Raw genomic sequence first — 21,824 nt, 5'->3', positions numbered from 1 at the left:
AGAAAATCTGGTCAAAGAGGTGTGACATACACAATACATTCACTGTGGTGTTGTGCAAGGCTTGCCTACATTTCCTTCATGTCACTGAAGGGAAAGGGAAGTTGAGGTATTTTCTACTGCTCAAGCCTGGGAACTTCATTCCCTTCTGATCAAATTGGCTCATATCTCAACATCCTTCAGTCTTCTTAAATATTTTAGTCATGTCTTATTCACCTTCCAACTTGCTAAACATAATATACACTCTGTTGAAGAGATGAATTTTTTTTTCCCAAAAAAAAAAATGTCTGGTATAAATGCCCAAATCTATTCCAGTCTACGTGTCTTGATTCAACTTAACTTTGTTTCTCCATTGCTACTAGCACTAGTAAAAGTTTTTGGAAAATCTACCCATTTTCTACCCATCACTCATCTTATGTCTAAATAAGAAACAGATAAAATCCATGAGCCAACATGCTGAGCTGATGCTTGGCATACAAACAATAAAACATATAAACAATAGTAGAAAGAACTAAGAGACTTAACTTTTCACTTTATATCACATCTTATTTTCACTTGTCATTTGCACTTGGGAAACTGTCTTACAACAATATTTTCATTTTCAATTTTATTTCTATTGACTACTTTTCTTTTTTCAATCCCACTCACGTAAGTATGGCAATATGAGTTATCTGTGGATGATTCATTTATCTTGCTGACAGCAAGTCTGTCCAATGAATTAGAAACAGCCATAGCTCCATGACATCTAATTATACTTTCCTTCTCTTTTTCCTATGTTTTAAGAGGAAAACAAGGTCTTAATCAGCAATGATGTGCATTAAAATATAAAATATTTTAAATATATTTGAGGGCTTTCATTTGAGTTAAAATGTTTTTTCTTTTAATTTTCTAACCGTGTCAAAATACACGCTTTCCTTAGGGAGCTGTAATGTTCTATTGAACATTGGAGTTAATACCTAGTATAAATATGATTTTGTTTATTTATGGTTATTTCTGTCTCTAACTGCAGCTTCTCCACATGTAATAATTCAAGCACCACAGATTACCTCGGTCAGGTAAGATTTTCACCATACACCCACTTTCCCCTTCATGAAGTGCGGTTTGCACCATTCTCCACTCAGGAGCATTCAGCCCCCTCAACTCTTGTGACTGTTGACCTGGAGTCAACCTCTGTCACACCCATCTCTGATTATTTTAAAGGTAGTGGTACTAAAGAGAGATTCCTAAGCAGCGTTCCTGAGGACAGATGGAAAGCAAATTTGAATCTGTATTCCGTAACACTCTCAACAACAGATAAAATCCTAAATAGCTTCTTTCATCACCAGCCATACAAGGATGTGAGTCCTTGTTCACAAGTCTGCTTCTGTTGCAAGAACCCGTACATATTCAAGGGCTTCCTCTGAGAAACAGGATTTACAAGTTTGGATCTGCACTTTCTATGTGAAGATAATCAGTAGAAACAAGATGTGTTGCCAAACTTGAGTGCGAAAGGGAGGATCTGCTCCTCACAAGCTCATACTTCACCAGGAGGCGACCTACACAGAGCAACACTAATCTTGAATCTGATGAGTACTTGTTAAAGGAGAGGGTTCAGATATCCCCACAATCTTCATGACTTTTATCTCCTACTACAACTTTTTGTACCAATCAAACTGATCACGTATTGGCCCTCCTCTACCTGAGACCCAGGAAGAGCATCATTTTGCTTTGTTTGCTTCCACATTCATCCATACGGATTAAGTCATACAAAAGCTCACATCTGCCAGCTGGCAAGAAGCCATAAAACTTATTGTTTTGCCGTCCCTCCAGCCTTTGGTGAACACTATTGTTGACACCAAGGTCATTGTGCCCTTGTATGTAGCATTGTCATTTTCGCCAGCAGGGCTGATGAGCTGCAGGGTGCCTGACAGTCCGCCGTCGCAGAGCGATGTGGTGGATCTAACTCGGAATTTTGAAGTGGAGAGAAGCAGTAGGCAGACAACAATGCTGACCTCTGCTCACTGTTAGTAAAGGGTGTTGAGCTTTGGAGGAGGTGTAAAAATTATTAGTAAGGCACTTAAAAGCTCCTGCTCTTTTTCCTGTGTGCAGCTATTTTTTCCTGGTGTCAACTTCATACGGAGTTCTTTGCAGCTGTTTTTCATTCACATCACTAACACAAAAATTTCACTCACCGTTAGGCAAAGTGATGCAAACTGTACAGTAATACAACTGAAGGAAATAAGGAGGAAAATCAGAAGATTGTCTCAAATCTATATATGTTTTAAACTTAACAAAACTCTGAGTGTCAGCTAAATGACCTGTGGTTACAAGAAGCTCAGAAATTTAAAGCTAAGAGCCATAAAATTATCAAGATTCACAGTTAAGTTTTACATAGCTGCTAAACTTCAAAATAATTAGTGTTGACTATCTCTTCTAATCAATCTGAAGCAAATGTTTTATAACTGTTGCAGATTTTGGCAAACAGCCACTCAAAAACAAATATAAAATTTAGCTGCAAGTGTCTCATAATTAGTCACATGACAACTTGCATTGTAAGATGCTCTGAGAGCATGTTTGTTTCTGGGGTTATGAGATGCAACCACAGATTGAACCCTAAAAGGGATTTGACTAGGGGAGAACAGGCCCAGCTCTGGAAAAGTGTTGGTTCGCTTACTTCAGTCTGTCTCTAGCCTGGGAGTTCCCTACTTATATTCTTAGAGGATCATTTCCAAAATTTGGGCTGAAGGAGTGAAAGAAAGAATTTCAGTGGCCTTGCTGGCTTTTGAAACTTATCATGGCTTTTAGAACCAGCTACATCCCAATTAGAAGAATAGTTTCTTCAAGGTCCCATTACACTGCAATTTAAATGGGACTTGTAAGTCGTACCTGCGAAAACACCATCTGGCAACTCTCACAATATTAATGTGGCTAAGCCTTCATGAAACTTGGAAGAAAAAGATGGAAGCTAATTCCAACCATAAAGAGTATGTAAATATACAGATAATTACCTTTCTTTGTGAAGTTTCATGAAGCAACAAGCAGGCTTTGTTGTAACAGTAGAGCAAACAAGTTCTGTTGGCAATAATGTAATAAATACCCTTTTAAAAATATTTTTAAAGAGTTCGTTATCAATAATAAGTAAATCCCAGCCACTTCTGTCTGTCTGTCTCAGAAATCAGGAGTGCATTTGAGTGGGAAAGGCTTGAAATATTGACTCAAATGATACGTTTGTGCTGAAATTCCTGGAGTCTGAAACACAGGTCCTGAATTGTTTGCAGAGCTGATCTCCATTATTTGTTCTACTTCAGCATAAAATACATAAAGAGGGAAAAATCCAGCTTCCTGTAGTTTCTTTGCTGCGTGGCTCTTTTTAACTCTCCAAGTAAAAAAATATGGTGAGTTTCTCGAAGTTCTCTAGAAAAATCACCCAGGGAAAATGTAACCTTGTCTTCTCACACCTCAGGCTTCTTGATGACACATAACAAAACCTTCATGTAGACAGGAGCCCTGTCCTCCTTTCACCTCACTTTTTTGGTCTACTCAACCCAGGAGACCCAGCCTAACCCCTGTGCCTCCCCCCTGTACCCCAGCTCTATCCCATCAGGCAGAAGTGGCAGCATTTGTGCTCAGGTGGCCCAAAAGTGCTCCCTGGGAAGGCAGCAGTGCCCAGATGTTGTCACTGCTCTCTTTATTCCTGTCTTCACTGCTGTCCAAAGGCCCTGGGAATTTACTGAGGGTGCCCATTTACTGGCACGTCATGTCAGGAGATGTATACGGCTTTCCTCTTCAGCTCTGATTCTGATCCACCATTTTAACCTAGATATTTTCATATTTGCAGGACAACAAGCAGTTCTGCTCAAAAACAACCAAAACCAAAAACAACAACAACAACAACAACAGGCAAAAAAACCCACAAACAAACCAAAACACATTAAAAAAACCCACACAAAAATAAGCCAACAAAAAAAATCTGTGTCAAATACTGGGGAAGAATGAGAATAACTGCAGGTGTAAAGGCTATAATGTGAAGAATGTGGCTTTTCTCCTGTACAGCTGCATCACAGAAACAGCTGAGAAATACAGGAGATAGAGGGAAGTTGCAAGGATTTTGAGAGTTTTGAGAAATAATTAAATGATCCCAGCACAGATATAGCAAGTTACACATACTATGGAATGTAGAAGTCTTTCTTTTTTTTTTTCTTTTTTTTTCTTTTTCTGTTCAAAAGGAGGAAACTGCTAGCTTTTTTCATCATATTCACTATTTCTGATACTAAACTGCAATTCCAAATCCTTGCAGGTTGTATGCCCTGGACAAATCAGCTCCCAGATAGCTCTCTTTGCTAAGAAAATATTTTTCACAATGTTAATTACTTCATAAGGTGTTTTTTTAATTGAAAAAGTTAATTCAACTTGAAACTTTCAGGATTGCACTTTCACATGAATCCTTTTACTTTGTGCGCTAAATCAGCACAGCAGCTGAAGGAGCTGTTATGTAAGTATTGACAAAACAGCTTCAAATCATCATTTCTTCGTAGTATCTGGATAAACTCATTTGTTCTTCAGAAATCACTTAGAGCCTAAGGGCTGATAAAAAACTCCCCAAATCTGTGTCCAAAACAAGTCCAGCAGTATTTTGTAACACTGTCACCTGCACAACACAGCAAGTAGTTCAAAATATCTCTGGTGAAATCCTTTTAAAATTAGAGTTTCCCACAAACATATTGCTGGCTGAGTATATGGAGCCTGACAGGGCTTTTAGTTTAACTGGAAATAATTCCAGCCCCATCTACTGAGTCATTTTGAATTTGCAACAGATCACCCAGAGAAAATACGCAGGAAAATATAGAGCATTTGTCTTCTTCACCTGTGCTAACCATAAGTTGTTCAGAAAAGAGATGTTTTCTTTCTATATGCTTTTAAAAAGAGCCACACTAGCAGTCATTATTAAAGCAATATAAGGGTATTAATAATTAGAAATAATTAATGAAAAAATGTTAAAATCTATGAAACTCATGGAGGCTTTTATGTTTCTCCAAACCTACTGGGATGTCTGTAACAGGGTGACAGAAATTTTATAGGACATGTTATTTTAAATTATATTTTCCTGTCATTTTCTAATCATTTTAAGAATGGAATTCCAATAAATTTACATTCTTTTCAACTGCTGTAACACATACCTGCAGGTCTTTGACAGCAAACAGCAACAGGGACAAAATCAGCCCACCTTTTCTGGAACTTACTCCAGAAATTTCCGCTGGGACAAATTCTGGGCTTATATGAAGGAGTCTGCACATCTTGTAAGTGTACATTTGAGAGCTTTTGTCTTTGAAGAATACTTAAGAACACACAAAGGAGATTGAGACATAGGTCACACAGGTTAGGGACAGAATAAACGTGCTACCCATTCACTGGAGAAGTATATATTACATGTCGACAAGTTAACAGAAAGGGCCAGATCCTGTCCCACAGCAAGGCTTTGCACTGCCCCCTTCACCAGCACAAAGCTTCCATGAAGGCTTAACTGGCCACCTTAACTCGCCACTGCAGAGCTCAGCTTACAACTTCACATTGTAGGACAGTTCCTGATCCACTACTGCTCCCAGGTGGGGAGCCTGGTACCAGATACCCACCAAAAAGCCATTCCTGGAAGTCAGAATAGCTTTTGGGAGGGTCAGACCAGCTGCCAGAAGTGCATCTATGTTGGTTCAGTGCTGATGACCCAACACTGGAGAGCAGGACAAAGGTAGGAGAGCAGCTCCAATGAGAAACCTTGGTGGACTGAGTCCGCCTGGCCACTGCCAGTTAGTTAATTAGATTAACTAACTTGTTTCTTGTGCTTTGAGAAGTAGCTGGGTTAGTAAGACCCATCTTGCTGTATTAGGAGGGCCTAGATACCTGCATACCACAGGGCCCAGGTCTGAGTCATACCTGTACACTTGGGCAGTCCTATGTGATCCATGCCTGATGCATACCTGATCACATAGTCTTGAGAGGATGGCAGTATTTAATCATTCTTTTCTCTACCAGGTTGTGTTTCTGCTAGTTGAAGTCTATTGTGACAGCTAAAGCTCTTATAGTGCAGAAAGTGACCTTCCCCTCATGCTGTGGCAGGCAGGTTCTTGGTGCCTCAACAAGTGCCCTTCCCACCTGTGAGAGACCTGAGTCCCTCCAGGAACAGAAATAAAACTTCCAGGAAGCACCACCTACAGCTTTAAGCTGAAATACAACATTTGGCCAGAAGTTGACCATTAACATGAGCAGCTGGGAGATTCAATATGTGACTGTCCAACAGATCTCTAGGGTAGGAAGCATAGCATGCCAGGTTGGCTAAATCCTTCTATCACACCTGAATAATAACAGGTACCTTCAAAACACTTTCTAAAAGTTAGAAAAAACTTATGCAACAGCTCATATCTCACCACATTATTGCACTGCAAGTTAGTTGTATACAGTTCTTCCTATTCACTTTTTTCATGAACTCTTGTGGGACAATACCTGGAAAAGGCTCCTTTTTTTTAACCTAGAGAAATATTTCCTGAATTCCTTTGATTACAGCTAGCTTTCCAGTCACGCACTCACAGGGTGCCTCTTGGACTCTTTTCCAAACTCTCTCTTTTACTCCCCATGCACAGATCCTGTTCAAACTGCTGGGCTAACAAGACAAGCTGAAGCAGTGTTCAGATGACGTTCTTAGGGACATGGTTTAGTGCTAGAGTTAGGTTAGGTTATGGTTGGACTTGATGATCCTGAGGGTCTCTTCCAACTGAAATGACTCTATGATTCTATGGTTCTACAGTTTGTGTAAGGTCTATGCTGTACAGATGAAGTTCTAACAAAAGAAGGCAGCATTAGTGCTGGGATTAGAATCCATTTATAAGATGTGACTCAGACACCTAAATCTAGATGCATGTAGTGTAGGTGTCTATGATGAGGCAGCTATGGCACCATTATCCTAAGAGGTCAAAGGGCCAGTTCAGCTTCCTAAATCCTAGATGTTCTGTGATATTTGAGACTCCCAAGGGCAACTGTTATGCGGAGCTCACAGGCAATTTGTGTCCTGCTGCAGGGCAAAGACCCTGCTAGAGGCCAGGCAGTATGTTCTTGGGCTAGGGCCTACATTTACACACATCAACATCTGTTACCATGTGAGATGCCCCAGGAAAACCTAGGTGTGCACAAAGCTGGAAGACATGGTACAGGACCTCTGTGAGACATGTGCCCTTCTGAAATGGCAGATAAATATGCTTGTCCAGGCTAGTAACCCTGGACACCTCAGCTGGCACTAGACAACTGTGAGGATGACCACAAAGTGATGCAGATATCTTTGTCTAGGCAGCTGGAAATGCAGACACTGACATCAGTTCAATAATCCTCTGGACTCATCCACTGTGATGGCAAGTTCCCCAGGAGACATGCAGGGGATTCGTAGACATTGAGTCTAGTATCTCCAGCAGAAGTATCTTATCTTGCTTAATGTCCAGTTGCTGTTACAGAAGACTAAATTTCTCCTGTGTGTCACATGTATCACACACACAGTCTGGCATGGATGTCTCAGAGGCCAGGAGGCAGCTCAGACAGTACCAGGAGCCCATTTTTAGGCAATAGAACCCTACAATAGCTCACGATCGGTTATAATGGCACCCTCACCAGCAAACTCACACGTAGACACTCACACTGTAGACACCTCATTGTACAAGCCTGAACTGAGATCTTCACCCCTAGCCCTGCTCAGATACTGACACACTGTTATGTTTCAGACTACAGGCTGTTCTCTTCCTTTGTGTCTACCACCATCAGCCCATGATCTCAGCTCCTTCCCACAGCTGTGCTGAAATACAATCACTGAATCATAGAACTGAATCACAGAATAGACTGAGAAGAGATCCACGGAGATCATTGAGTCCAACTCCTGGCTCCACACTGGGAAACCTAGAACTTATACCATATTGCTAAGAGCATTGTCGAAATGCTTCTCGAACACCAACAAGCTTGGGGCTATGACCACTTCCCAAGGGTGCTTGTTCCAGTGACCAACCACGTTCTCAGTGAAGAACTCATCCTTAATGTTTAATTTGAACATCTCCTGATGCAGCTTTAAGCTATTCCCATACATCCTATCACCAGACAGCACAGAGAAGAGATCAGGACTTCCCTCTCCATTCCCCCAACGAGAAAGTTGTAAACAGCAATGTGGTCACCACTCCTCTAAGCTGAACAAACCTTGTATTCTCAGCTGCTCCTCATAAGTCATGCCCTCTATTCCTTTTACCATCTTTGTTGCTCTCCTTTGGACACACTCTAATATTTTTATATCCTTCTTATATTGTAGAGCCCAAAACAGCACACAGTACTCAAGGAGAAGCTGCATCAACAGTGAGTATATTGGGACAACCACTTATTCTTACTGGTTAGCTGTACTGTACATAGTACACCCCAGAATACACGTACATCCAGAATTACACCATCCCAGGTGCAGAACTGCAGGTTACAATTACTTTAGTTACAAATAGTAACTAAAACACACATCAATCTTTAGAGAATAACAAACCAAACCTTGATGCTGAGCAAATCTACCCTCAAAGAAAATGCTTGTGAGCAAATTCTTATTTGCTATTTCAAGTTCCCCGCAACACCCAGGATTACAGAACCATAGGGAAAGGAGCCCTTAACTTTTTTTCCCACTCCCACGTCTTTAATTACTTCCAAATCTCCTCAAGAACCCATTTAAGCCTCTCCAGCTGCTGAACTCCCAAGTTTTCCCTGCCTTACTGATTCAACCAAATCCACTCGAAAATGGACAAAAGGTGGTGAATACCTGGTTCACTGGGTACAGGTTTCAGAGTGGTGTTCTCTGGTGTGTAGAGAGAGTATCCTCAGATGGAGTCTCCCAAGTGTTATCAATTCTGCATCTGCTAAGTGTGCCCACGGTATCATCTGATTTTTTATTTTTGTACCATTGCTAACATATCTCATTATTACCTTGGCACCTGGGGATCGTGATTTGCAGGAAAGGTTCTGTTCCAGGCCAGGCTGAATTATATTACAGTTCCAAAGCATGTTTGGCAACTGCTATAATAATAGTGGCTGGCTATTTTTAGATGTTTTTTTCTGTTCTTCTCTCAGTTCAGATCTGTCCTATTTAAACTCTATTAAAAAAAAAAAAAAAAATATATATATATATATATATATATATATATATATATATATATATTTTAGAGCAGCAACAGTTTTCTCTCAAAATTTGGGGTATATTTTTACTGCTTATAAAAAGAGTTTTCAATTACATTGCTTCCACTTCAATTTTTCTAAAACCGTGGTATAATTATTTTGGACCTAAATCTGTATCTCTTTTCCATGGTGTGACATTATCTTAGAACAACGACTGAATTTCCATCAAAACCTTTTGTTCACAGCAGAGATTTTTTTTCCATATATCCAGTAACACCTATTTTTGACATCTGAATATGAGACAACAGTCTTTTCCAGGGCCCTGCCCCTCAGTCTTTGCTGTATATTTGCATGCTTCCAGATTTGCCCTGCTCCAATTCACAAAGCCAAATGCAGTGACCCCCCTCAATGTCCAAAAATGGCTGGGGCCACTTGCTGAGCTAAGAGTAGCAGAGGGAGTAGAATTTGGCACCTTCAGCACTAGCAGCAGTAAGCAGAAAAAAACTACTTTCTCAGCATCATCTCACCTGATTCCACACGGGCTATTACCCTACGTGGAGCCGAAGTAATTTGAAACCCATGGTTCTAAAAAATGGGGTGGGGAGGATGTTGGGAGATAATGTGAAGGAAAAATGTACAGTAGATTTTCCAAGTCAGCTACAAAAATTGTCACACATGCTTACACACCAAGGAAAAAATAGTGCAGCAGTGATGCTAGACACTCTCTCAAGCCATTTTTAGCATCTTGCTAAGCGATGCTATTCCCAAAGGAAGGGGGACTACTCTGTAGTATGCATTAAGTGTACCAACAAAGTATTAAATATATTAATATGTCATGCAAAATTGACTTCTCAAAGCCAAAAACAAAGGTCTTGTTTACTTTCTATCTCACAGGTCTCTCTGATGGAAGCATTGCTATTTTCCTGGGGGTGTTGATCAACAGCAGCTGAATATGAGCCAGAAATAAGACCAGGTAGCCAAAAAGGCCAACAGCATCCTGGCTTGTATCAGGAATAGTGTGGCCAGTAGGACTAGGGAAGTGATTGCGACACTGAGCACTGGTGAGGCCCAACCCTGAATACTGTGTTCAGTTTTGGGTCCCTCATCATAAGAAGGGCACTGAAATACTGGAGAGAGTGCAGAGAAGGGCAACGAAGCTGGTGAGGGGTCTGGAGCACAAGTCTGATGAGGAGCAGTTAAGGGAGCTGGGGCTGTTTAGCCTGGAGAAAAGGAGGCTGAGGGGAGACCTTATCACTCTCTGCAACTACCTGGAAGAACATTGTAGCGTGAAGGGTGTTGGTCTCTTCTCCCAGGTAGCAAGTGATAGGAAAAGAGGAAATGGCTTCAAGTTGTGCCAGGGGAGGTTTAGAATGGATATTCGTAAAAAATTCTTCACGGAAAGGGTTGTCAGGCGTTGAACAGGCTGCCCAGGGAAGTGGTGGAGTCACCATCCCTGGAGGTGTTTACAAGGCATTTAGACGAGGTTCTTAGGGACACAGTTTAATGCTAGAGTTAGGTTATGGTTGGACTCGATGATCTCGAGGGTCTCTTCCAACTGAAATGATTCTATGATTCTATGATTAATACTACAAGCTTATTGTAACACTGGGGCCATGCAGGCAGACACTTCACAGGGTGATACATAGCAAAGGAGCTATCTGTGACCTGCCATGCTATCCTACAGGCTGGCGTAGTGTCTTGACAAAGTATTTTCCCTAGAACATTTTTAAATCTACTTGATTTTTGACTGTCAGAAATATCCGTTTTCAGCTGCTAGATTTCTTGTGAGGGTTGCTGTGCAATGGAGTGTGGCAGCTGATGAGAAATCTGACCTGCTTAATGAAGGGGTTAGGGGGTGCACATAAGAAAAGGTAACAAGGTGTTTGGGTTTTTTTCTTGGTATCTCACTGTTAGAAGCTTCCTCAATGCTGTGAAAACACTTGTAAAAACTAATATTGAAACTGCTGCAGGTAAATTTACAGACAGAGAATAAGAAAGCTAGAATGACAACTTTAATAAAAGGTCCTCTAGCTGGAAAAGTGGGGCTAGGTCCTTGTCTCTCTTGTTCTTGTATAAATCAGGATTAACCTAAATTGTAAAAGAAAGAACTTACCCTCATATAAATTAGTGAGATCAGACAGTGGCTCCTCGTCTATTTAAGTGTATGAGTGTGTTAGCTTGAGTACATTTGTCTTGCAGTAAAACCAGAAATTCTGTACAAGAGACAGGATTGTCATTTCAATTGTGTTCCACATCACCGGTAACTCAAGCAGTCCCCTCTTCTGCATGAGAGTGGCCCATATAGGTCATAAAAGCATGTACAGGTAACACTGAGCCTTTGGAGAGTCCAAACGCTGTCAAATCAGGAGTACTCAAGGGACAATATGAAAGGAATTCCCCATTACAATTTTGGCTTTGCCTGCTAATTTTGCATTCCAGCCATGTGTCATACTGTTTCTAGTAGGACATATATCTGGAAAGGTAAATGCTGTTTTTCTGATGAGTTTTCACGTGATTGGGAGCAAGCAAGCCAGTAGCTTGCAGCCAGGTATGCAACTAGCTCTGCTGCTTCATGTTTCCAATATTACACCGTACTGATGCAGAAATTTTGCAGATGCTGCAACTTCATATTTGTGGGTTTTGCAGGCTGATTTCCTGCTTGTTTCAGGAGAGTTTCTGAGAAATTACAACTATCTAGCAGGGCTCGGAAATTTTGCTTCGTGTAGCTTGAAAAAGGATGAGTTTGTGTCCTGATGTTTTGCTGGTAAAAGAAAAATGGAAAGTTTATTTATGTGGCTGACACATCACAGATGGTTGCAACCATTTCCCAGCTATATGCTTGACTTACTTTTTCCAAAATTAGCACTAATCATAACTCAGTCTGGTGAGCATTGCCTCAAGAGTACTGTGAGAATTGTTAGCTAATGGTCTGGAGAGAAAGAGCCCAAGTGCTGGAAACTCAACACAAAGTGCCACTCACAGCTGTAACAGCCAGCTTCAAAGAGACTAAACTGCTAAAAAGCGCATCTGGCCATTGATAAAAAAAAACATGTAAGATGTTTGCTGTCATACCAAAGATAATGCAAGTAAAAGATCGTTCTTTTTCCACATTTCTTCTTTTTGGTTATACTTTATCTTCTTAAAGATCAGGGAACCAAAACCACACCCACTATTCCTGGATTTATACTGGAGCGTGTTCTTGTTTCCTGTTTTGCTAGTTCTTCCTTTCTTAATAATTCCAGTCATTTGATTTGCCTTTTGCTTTCCACTGATGTTTACAAAGAGCTAAATGCAGAGATTGCAGGAACTCTTTCCCCTGTGGTAACAGGTTATTAAAAGCCCATCATTGGCAAGTATAGGTAGGATTCTTTTTCTCTAAAACATTAGTTTGCATTCCTTAATTTAATCAAATTGGAACTCATTATGGGGCTTCTTTCTCAGTTCACAGCTCCTGCTTCTTACATGCATATCTGTCTTTCTCTCTGTCTAGATATAATAACGTTGGCTTTGATACAACTTCCTGACATGGATATTTTAAAAATAGTTTTCTTTCCAATGGAGCCAAGGCTTCAACTGCTACAAATTTCACTGCCAGACTTCTGCCCTGTGCTACAGGCAATAGTTTTAGGGACTGGAGTGGGATCCCTGTGAAGATTGTCATGGTGAACAGGGTCTTGTTCAGTTCCTGCTTGCACCAGGTGGTTCTGTTCAGATGCCTTGGTCATCTTCGTTTATTGAAGGGTCTCTTGGTGCAGAATTGCTACTCAGGAGGATGGTGCAAGGGTGAAACTGCTCTGTTACAGTCCCCACTGTTAGGAAGCAGCAGTGGCTTGCTCCACTTAGGGAGCGAAACTGGAGGACGCGAGCAAGGCAGGGCAGGAGCAGGGACCTCACCAGCAAGAGTGCAGTCCCACAGTACTCAAACACGAAGAGCAGAGCAAGTTATCACAGATCTGTTTAATTAGTATGGTTTTCTAAAGACAACGCTCTGAGCTCGTACACAGACAAAGGTGGAGAGTAGTATTCTCATAATAACCACTCATTGAACCAAGCAGTTCACTGAGAATAAGGTTAGATCTGTGCTTTATATCTGTGGAACCAGACCCTGGGATCACATATTTTGTATTAATTTGCTATATTCTCCCCATTTTACACACAATTCCTTTTTAATGTGGTAAATAAGTCTTTTGAAGGAAGTGTGACAAGGCACTTGAAAGCAAGCTGTCCCTGTCTCAGACAGGGGTTTCCTTGGAAGTCTAAATCATTATTTTTGTGTAATAGCTTAATTCTGAATAGCTTAACTCTCAGGCAAAGTTCAGAGAGGGCTGAGTAAGAATGCATAGAGGTAATGTAACCACTTAAATGGAAGCAGTTCTAATTAGAGCTCAATACCTTGAAAATGGCTAAATTATACATGTTGTTGGGATAGGTTGTGCTGACTGAAAATCAACACTGGCGTTCAGGGTGGATAATGATTATTACTCTATTTAGTTTATATATATACCTTTCTCTCACAGTGGGAAAGACTGCTTGTGAAGCTGTATGGAAGAAATGCAGATGCAGGGTGTTGTATTTGTTTTCAGCCAAGCTTGTGTTATTCTGTTTTAAATTCCAAATGAAGGTCACAGCAAATTTTCTGCATCCAAGCGAGAGCTTCTTTTTTTGCTGCTGCCGTTGCCAGAAATGCGAGTAATTGTAAATTTCCACTCCAAGTGGAATCCAAAAAGGACAGTGCATATTTTCCATAACACCTGTCAGGCAAGCAGTCACATCCATTGACTTCAGCAGACAAAAAGCTGTGACACTGAGTGCTTTCGCTATTGACTCTGGTAAGAACAGCAATGAGCCAAGTTTGAGAGTTTTTGACAGTCTCATCTAGAAAGGATAAAAACAGCAAGGAAAGAAGAGCTGTTTGGAAAGTACTTACAAACACACTAGGGAATAAAGATTTAAACAGTGTAGAAGGAAAAAATATCAATTTTTATCACACAAGAATTATAAACCCACAGTACATCTCTTCAAGTGTTCAGACTATGGTGAAAGCTCGTTGTCTGAGATGCTTAAGGTGAAATTAGTGCACCTAGGGGTACACCACAGGGAACAACTCCTGCCAGCAGATGGAAGGTCACCATATCTTTCCTGTCTAGCCTATTCATCCCTGGGCACAGACCCTGAAAACTATGTTTTGATTTTTAGGTGTTCTGTCCAATGAAGCTGGGTTTTAACATAGTAAAATTATGCTCAGTAGTTACTTTTTTTTTCTTTTGTTGGCTTAGATTACAGAAATAACCTTTGAGTGAAAGAAGGGCATAAAAAAAGACACAACAGGTCATGTTTTCTCAAGATTGCCCTCTCTGAAGTGACCTGTTTTTAATTCTCTCTTCATATTTCTCCCTCCTGCTAACTGATGAGACTAAGAAGCGTCTTGGTTATTTTTAAAGGCATGACATCTTTTTATTGCCATATTTTTACAGTAAGCACCTAGCTTTACTCCCAATTCGTCAAGCTAATAATGTATGTTAAAATTTCTTCAGTATTGTTTCATTTGACACACTTGATTTTGACCAGCAGAGATATTTTTTTAAAAAATGCAAGAATAGGACAGTGAAAAAATCCTGAATAAAATATTTTATACCATCACTGCTTCAGACTTTGCTATCTTCTCACATTTCACTTTTTGAGACAGAATAATGCAATTACCAGATACGAAAAGTGAATGTTGCTACCTTCACAGTTTCCAACAGATTATAGATTTTGATATAATATCTGATTCAAACATACTCAGAAAACAGTAAAACAAACACAGAAAATTACTATTTTCTGAGTAAGAAAAAAAATACAGTTTGGGTTTGATGTTCCTGCTATGTGAAAACTATTAAGATTTTTTAATTATTCCTTCAGAAGCATATCTGAGTTAGGAATAAATACCAAACTTAAAAAGTAGATAATTTCCTCAGAAACTGATTTAAAACTCATGCATATGTGAAGATCAGGTTCAAGACCTTCTGTGGAACCTGGACATACATAGGTCCATGGGGCCTGATGAGATGCATCCCAGGATCCTGAGGGATTTGGTTGATGTACTTGCGAAGCCACTCTCCATTAGATTTGAAAAGTCATGGCAGTCAGGCAAAGTCCCCAGTGACTGGATAAAAGGAAACATAACACCCATTTTTAAAAAGAGTAAAAAGGAAGACCTTGGAAATTACTGGACACTCAACCTCACCTCCATGTGCAGTAAGGTCATGGAACAGGTCCTCCTGGAAGGTATATTGAAACATATAGGAGACAGGGATGTAATTAGACAGCCAACATGGTTTCACCAAGGGAAACAGTGTCTAAGTAGCCTGCTATGATGGGCTGACTGCATCAATGGACAGGGGAAGAGCTACAGACATCACCTACCTGGACTTCTATAAGGTCTTTGATATGATCCCCCATGACATTGTTACCTCTAAATTAGAGATAAATGGGTTTAATGGATGGACTGTTAGATGGATAAGTAATTGGCTGGATGGCTGCGTCTGAAGAGTTACAGTTAATGGTCCAATGTCCAAGTGGAAACCAGTAATGAGTGGTGTTCCTCGAGGGTCTGTACTGGGACCAATACTGTTTAGTATCTTAATCAGTGACATAGACAGTGGGACTGAGCACATTCTCAGCAAATTTGCAGGTGACACCAAGCTGAGTGGTGATGTCGGTACACTTGAGGGAAGGTATGTCATCCAGAGGGACTTTGACAGGCTTGAGGAGTGGGCCCACATTTTACCAAGGCCTGCAGTGACAGGACAAGAGGCAACAGTTTTAAACTGAAAGCGTGTAGATTTAGGTTGGACATAAGGAAGAACTTTTTTACTATGAGGTGGTGAGACACTGGAACAGGTTGCCCAGAGAAGCTGTGCATGCCCCGTCCCTGATAGTGTTCAAGGTGAGATTAGATGGGGTTTTGAGCAACCTGGTACAGTGGATGATGTCCTTGCCCATGGGGACAACTAGATGACCCTAAGTTTTGACCCTAAGTTACATTTATGCTTTTTCAGTGAAGCAAGTGAGATCATATAGATGAAACTGAAAGCAAGATCTGATCCATTACACTCAGTTCATCTTTTCACCTTTGTATTACTATAAGCAGTGTTCAAGTCAAGTGTAGGATGTTAGATATTTTACTCAAGTTTCAAGGGGCTCAGAGAGCATGCTGTATATCTCTGAGTCCACGCTTCCTGCACAGATAATTTGCAAACTAATTTCTGAATACAGCAGCAAAGGAAGGAAAAGAAGATGAAGAGGATCAGGGTCAGCACTGTGTTCTGTAGCAGTCCTGTGAAATTTGTGCAACACAGGTCAAAGAGAACCCATTTCAAATTCATTAGGGACATCAGTTGTAAGAGGTATGGAAGCAACTCATTCGTTCAGCCCCTTGATCCCTCTTTTATCTATGTACCTATTTCCAAGTAAGCCAGAACACTTTCTTTTAGTTTGGCACACTTACATCCTGACTTTTCCTCACAGATATGTGTATTTTACACCTGTTTCATTTGGTAGGGTCTTTTATTGTCATAGCAGAAGAAATAGGTGGCTAATGAGACATCTCCCGTCTGACACTGGCCAAGAGATTAGCTGGGCATCTATCCTGTGGGTTAATAACTCAAGGGGAAGGAACTATTACAGCTCATCACCTTGCTTTAGCATGGCATTTCAGCTCTTGCCTTGCACATTAGTCTTACTTGTCCAGGCACAAGGAATAATCAGTTCTTATGTTCCCCGCATGCTGGCAGCCTGAATTGAAATCTACAGCCCAAGGGTGAAGAGCTCATCAGAATCACCTTTATTCAAGATGGAAACCTAAGGAATTTTGCTTTAAAATCTTCTAAGTGAATTAAGCTGATACCTAACAGGACAGCATGTTTGTTCAACTGTTTTTTTGCTAATTTCTCAGTACTAACTACATTAAACTCGTGTTCCACATTTAAAACCCTGTGAAGAGAAAAGCAGTGAACAGGTTTCAGGGGAGGATTGGCATCCCATTTTTACCCCCAAACAAGGACAACACCTGCCCCCTTCCTCCTCTGCCGGGTGTCTCATTCCCAGTCCTGCCTTGTGTTGTGATGATGATTATTCAGGCTGTGGGACTGTAAACTCTGCACTATGGCAGTGTGTTACAGCTACATTTGCCAGTCTCTCTGGAACCAGTTCTGTCCTTGCTTCAAACTGCAGATGGCAGGCTTCGCTCTCTCTGGGTTGCAGGTAGTAAACAAGTATGGCCACCTCTTCTCCAGAGAACTCAGGATATTTCTGCTTGTGTCTACATATGCTCAGGAAGAATAAAACATCCATGGAGTGATGAGCTCTTGAATGCATTTCAAAAAACACTGATGACTTACTGAAAAAAATCCAGATTTAATTAATCATTATAATCAACAGTATTATGCAGGGCAGGGGTGTCAAACTCATTTTCACTGGGGATCACATCAGCCTTGCAGCTGCCTTCAAAGGGCCAACTGTAATTTTAAGACTCCTACATTTATACAGTCCTAAAATTACATTCGGCCCTTTGAAGGCAATCGTGACGTTGATGTGGCCCCCAGTGAAAATAAGTTTGACACCCCTGATGTAGGGGCTTCAAAACATCAATGACAGCCTAAGCAGTGACTAAAAACAACAGATTGATGTTCTACATTAGCTGCTCTTCAATAAGTTCTACATTTACTCTGATCTACAAAGTAAAATAAGATTACTCTCCCTCCCTTTCCCCAAGTGTCAGTTTTTCATCTCAGTATTTCAAAGGTTATTAAAGCAAGTATTTTAGCTGCTGTTACAAAGTTTTCTTCATTTATTGACACTGCTCTCAACTACATGAGCAGCACAAAAATTAGAAGAGCTACTGATCGTCCTCTCCAGACCATCAGCTTCTTGCTGTGGATTTTCTAGACCTTCTAAGCTAAGCAACTATAGAGTGTGACAGTCAGATTAAAATTGTCCCAGTGGTTAAAATTCTTACCTGACCAGCCTGCAGTTCCTTATCACAGATCTGTTCTCTGACCTTCAACAAATGTCACCAGGCCAGGACACTGGCGTATTCAGGCATCTGGTTCTAGAATGCAGAATAACTTGGAGTGAGGTGAAATAAGATGGGGCAGGGGTTGGAGAAACAAAGCAAATAATAGATGTTTGAGATGGGAAAGAATAAACCACGATTCTGTTACAAGGCGAGGAAAGCGAGACTGAAACAAAAAATAAGGAGAAGAGTAAGGAAGCCTGAGTTCAGGCAGAAAACAGTCAAAACCAGTGAGTGATCTGCTTTTCACATACAGATAAGAGAAATACTCTGTGAAAATATAATTCTGTAGTCCTAATATATATGCTGCACATGATAAATTAATCCTACTGTAAACATTGTTCTTTTTGGTTTCATTTGCAAAGGTAATTTAGCCATTAAGTCTTTATCAAACCTGTGGACTTCCCTCAGTTTTACCTCAAAACAAGGAAAGTACTTGCCAGTTTTGAAGTTAATTAATTCTCTTCAGAGAAAGCCAAGAGCTGCTGCTAACTCAAATGCCAGATGGTGCATTGGGATTTATTTAGACATGACCCACTTCACAGGAGGGAGTACTGCCCATAGAAGATGATACCTGTACCCTGTGGGTTTGTATGAGGGACCAAAATTCTGCAGACTGATAAGATGGATGCAAAGCGATGCTGAGCCCAGCACTATGTACTGCAGGTGGTTCATCCATTAGCAGCTCAGCCCGACGCATCAAGAATTTAATACCTTCAACCTGGCAGATTTTTCCACATTAGGAACTAATAGTTCTTGCAAATTAATAAGCTGCAGAAGTATCTTTCTGCACTAGATTAGCAAAGAAACGAGTGCAGGGCCAGAGTGGGAGAAAGAAACCTGTATTTCTTTTCACCCACATTTCTAGCTTCAGCCTTTCAGAGTGACATCTTGCATTCCATTTTGCTCTCCAGGAGTATAAAAACATCTGCTACGAGTCTCTGAAAGGGGACGGTTGCTAATCTGCCTAAAAAAGCCACTGTAGAGAGTGCCTTTAAAGCTTTCTGGCATCATTTCTTAGTTAGCCAGAGGAGTTGTAAACAAGCCAGCCTTCACTTCCAAAGAAGATTAGGATGGTATGTAGTGTTTCATGCGTACAACAGGGAAAAAAAAAAAAAATAATCCCATGTCTCCTATGTAGTAGTGTGAAAAAATGTCTTTGAGGAACTGAGCTAAGAAGCATACGTATATTTATGTACAGCAAGAGAATACAAATAATTATTCGTAACGTCCATAAGGGTATTCACATTTCTCAAGCAATGCAATGTTCTGGAGTCTGCTCACTCAGAGACTTTCACCAAGGTGACAGTGTCTGACTGCAGTTGTTTTTCATCTAGAACACATAAAAGATCTCTTTGGGAAACAATTATAGGATTAATATGTCACATTTAGATCAAAATGACTGGCTACCAGGACACAAATGTCAGAGGAAAAGTCCTCAACAGTGTCTGCAAAGTCACTAATTATCTGCTTCATTTTCCAGACATCTGATTTAGAATGTCATGAGCCAGAGGGTCTCCAATTAGTGTTTGTAAATCCTTTTTTTTTTAAATCTTTAGACTTCTGCAGCATTGAGTTTAATGATTTAATCATGCACCCTATGGAAAGAGAACTTGCTTTATTTTTGCTCTTAAACTTGATACCAGATAATTTCACTGAGTATTCTGTAGCTTTCACACTGTGAGAAATAACGAACAGCCACTCCTTAATCACCTGCTCTGTACCACTCATGGTATTAGAAAATTTATCACATCCCCCCTTTGCTCCCACTGTTTGTTTTCCAAGTGGAAGGGCTCTAGATTGCTTACTCTTTTACTGTGGAAGTTGTCACATTCTGCAGATCAATGTTGCCATTCTCCTCAGTGTCCTTCCCAACTCAAATACAATCCTTTCCAGATGAATGGCAAGAATTTAGTGAAACGTGAAATATATTTGTGAAAATAGAACATTAGCTCCTACCATTCATTTCCTATTTTTGACTATATTAACACCTGAGACATCTTCTGTCTTACTTCATGACAGCCTTACATGCTAAGGAATATTTTTGAAGGATTTTTGAAAATCCATGTGTATGAACAACTGTAATCAGCTGCTCATTGGCATCTTCAAAAGACTCTAATAAACCTGTGAACAAAAAGAAATTTGTTCTGATTTTTACTCTGTATCTCTTATTTACACCCACTGACTGATTTTCAGTCTCTCTTATGGTTTCTACAGATTTGCTTGGTACAATAGCCAGATCCTCAGAACAAACTCTGTGGCTCTTTTAAAGACGGCTCTTTTAAAGCATCTGGTTTTATTTTTAATATATAAAAGGCCTTCAGTATTCTGGCTGCAACTGTCTCAGCCTTTGTATTCATTTAAATAAATATCCAGATTTAAGAACATAAGTAACTAAATAACTAGTAAGATACTATATACTTAATTTCTGGAAGTTTCAAATGGAGACTTTCCAAGCAACGATTTTCAGTCATCCGTTGATTCTTCCACGTTCACTTTCTTACCTTTCTTTTATATCTCACACCTTGTACTTAGTAGAAAAATACTATCTCCAAAGCATTAATTTAATAAAGTTTGCATATGGAGATTTCTTTTACCTTTAGCTGAGTAACTCTAGTTACTCCCACCAGAACCTGAAGGTAAATGCCATTTTTCTCCTATAGAAATCGACAAGAAGAAAGTGCAGTGAAGTCTTAACATGAACATACTGAGGTGTTCATGTCTTCATCGTTGTATTTACAAAAACCTGCCAAGTCCTGGCAATAAAATTCATTATAAAAAGATGCAAGGTGCTCTTCTAGTAGTAGGACCCACATAAGTACAAATAAAACACAGCTGAGTTTTTGCAGAATATTCTACCATCTCATTGACTGAAATAAAAATATCATACAGTCCCTGAGATCATCAGCTGCAGACTTATGTAACAGTAGAAACTGTTTTTCAGGAAAAAAATTAATTGCAGCCTATTATTAGCCATGAAAACATCCTTCAGTGTTATGAGTCATGGTTCTTGTCATCAAGCTAAATGCTGTGAAATGTGCTTCCTAAAAGCAATACCCTCAACTTCACTCAGTGCAGTGGTTGTGTTAGCCTAGTTAAATGTTGTCTCTCCAAGGTTTTATTATTAAATAAAATAGGCACATATGAAAGGACTTGAATGGTATCACACATATTTGGACTTCTGCAGTGGAGGGCTGCTGCTGCCATAGCAACAAAATCTGTGGATTGTTTGAATTTGAAACCACCGCAGTTAAACTCCCTGTTGTGACAGGAAACAGCTGTATTGCTAGCCTGCAGTCACCGTAATTTTTGCAAGTATAATCGTTTGCAGTATGGCCCATATTCATGCCATTAGGGACTGTATTTCCCTAGGATTTTACATGCAGACTGGTGCTTCTGTAGTCCTTCCTCCCACCCGACCATGAATTTTGTCAACACCAGATTTTCAGAAGATACAGCTTCATGTACTTGCCTGTATTTACATACATCAATACCAAAGCTGTGAGTGAAGTTGGATATTTTAATATTATCTTGATGGTGCTTTCATTTGATTGTAAGGTGTAATCAGTTGACCTATAAATAAACATACACATTTTTGCATCTTATGTTATATATTTATATGTAC

Source organism: Columba livia, chromosome 2, assembly GCF_036013475.1.
Source record: "Columba livia isolate bColLiv1 breed racing homer chromosome 2, bColLiv1.pat.W.v2, whole genome shotgun sequence".
Lineage (NCBI taxonomy): Eukaryota > Metazoa > Chordata > Aves > Columbiformes > Columbidae > Columba > Columba livia.
This window is presented reverse-complemented; position numbering follows the sequence as displayed.